Source organism: Panicum hallii, chromosome 6 (assembly GCF_002211085.1).
Source record: "Panicum hallii strain FIL2 chromosome 6, PHallii_v3.1, whole genome shotgun sequence".
Classification (NCBI taxonomy): domain Eukaryota; kingdom Viridiplantae; phylum Streptophyta; class Magnoliopsida; order Poales; family Poaceae; genus Panicum; species Panicum hallii.
In genome coordinates, this window is record NC_038047.1 from 25,258,020 (window position 1) to 25,260,383 (window position 2,364).

Below are 2,364 nucleotides of genomic sequence, written 5' to 3' on the forward strand. Positions count from 1 at the left end.
CTGAGTCACCAAAGCTTGTAATTCTTCTATTTGGGTCACCTGATGGTCAGCATTCCGATAGTGACTTTGAGCCACACCAGTTATCTGACTCACCCCATGACGCAGTAGCATCTGGTAATGGTATTGCACATCCATAAACCTGGTAACAATACGGACGGTTTCTTCAGCCAGATCTCCTAGCAGATGACCATGATGGTCTGTCCGAAAATCCCAGTCCGAATTACCCGGGTCTATGGTAGGAAATAACCCAATAGGATATGCAGCAACTTCAATCGGATGTTGATTGCAGAAGAGTTTGATAGCTTCTAAAGCAGCAGTTTCAAGAGTATCCACTAGACGATATCCAACCACTTCCACTTCTATGGGAGGCCATAAGGAGCGGAAAGGGTGTTGAGGAATTATCATCTTAACCCTGCAGCGGGAAACTCCTTCTTCAATATACTCCACCCCATCATATAGAGGAGGCTCTGTATAGTGGAACATACTCAAGGATTCCCACAAAAGACGAGGAAACCCTTCCCAATGTAAACCATTGGTGTGAAAGTGCCCCTCCTGATCCCAAAAGGTATTAGCAGGAGTAGCCATCTGCGACAATAATGCAAATGGTAAGATATGTTTACCCTGCGGAAAGCTCACAAGGTAAATGGATTAAGATAGATGATTCTGATAACAGCAAAGGCTGGAAATCAGATGAATGCCTAAGAGCTTAAAGATTGCTATCTACCCCCATTAAGAGATACCAATATATTATTTATTTCTTAGAAAGTATCGAATTTAAACATTCGTTTTGTTGATTAGTGTGTTATGCATGCACGCACTACGCGATCTTACAACCAAAAATAACTGCCAAGTAATCTTGGTCTTACGTGGTTAGTTACGGTGGCACAATATAAATACGTCTCTCACTATTAACTAGTCGATAGGTCCTATCCGTCCTAGTTTCGGAATCGTGGTTAGTGTACCTGCAGAAAACCACAATGCATATATATATCCAATGAACCTTTCATGCCAGCATGTCATGAAAGCGTCCCCATTCATTACTGTTCACTATAGAAACAGCATCTGTACAATTACCGCCGTACAGACAACGTTAACATACGTTATCGAGATAACGTATTCACGGGGGGTACCGCAAAATGCGGGGGTATGAACAGCGATCGCCATACCCTGCGCCGAACCATATACTCCCAATGTAATCAACCGAAATTGATACATTGGCAGCATCTCAAGTAGGCCACTGCTTGAGAAACAGCGTTCGGTTCGCATCACCGACAGGAAGGCCAAGCTCCCTCAGTTGGCTGAGGATCCTTACCTTCTTACCTCACGATCGAAGATGTCGTTACAGAAAGTAAGGTTGAATTGTGCAAGAAATTAAGTTTCAACTGAAAAGTAATGCTGGAAGTCAGAATTATATATATATTCAGCCACCTTTAATTCCCATATTAGCATTACCCTAGGGCTTACGTACTATACATAATCCTTAACAAACCATCGTTATTTTGCAAATAATTGATTAATGAAATTTTATACTAAAAATTACTTTTTAAGGCTAATTATATCTCCAGAGTACACTTGTTAGCTCTGATACCAGCTGTGGCAGAACCAACCTGAATTACACCGGCTCAAGTACGCGAGTCCTTACCGAAGGGCTACCTCGTACTTCAAACGGTATAAAACTATTGGTCTGTCGGGTAACGTCCCGATAAACCACCGAACTCAGGATCCAACAAGGTACCTCACACGAAGGTGAGTCCAGAGATACAATGCCAAAATATCTTACACCACAGGCAGTTACATTTCAAAAATATACAAATCATTATTAGCTCCCACAGAGGAGAGATTATTACAAGACAGGTTGTAGTTTTCAGTCAAAGCAGCGGAATTTGAAAAGCGTAGTTATTATACACGTCGTCATTACAGATATTATGCTAGCTCTGGCATAATATCACTCGGCGGAATCAGTGTTGGCCGGGGACGGATCCCATTCCACGGACCAACCATCAGGCAAAGGGTAGGGCCACGGAGTAATGAAAGCTGGCTCATCAGGGAGATTACCTGGATTAAATCAACAAAAGCAAGGCTGAGTATACTAATACTCAGCAAGACTTACCCGGAATTGGGTATACCTTAGCCCATAACTAGACTCATGATGGCTTTTAGCTTTGGGTAGGGTTTTCAGCTGAAAAGCATCAAAGAGTAGATCCTTAATTTCAGCTTTTAACTTTCAGATTCTAGTTGATTAACCATTCTAGGTAAGCACCTATAACTAGTCAAACATGGTAGAATCTTTATTCAAACATCATCTTAGATAATCACATAATTACTCTTGTTACTCTATGTGGTAAAGGGAATAAGCAGTCTCAT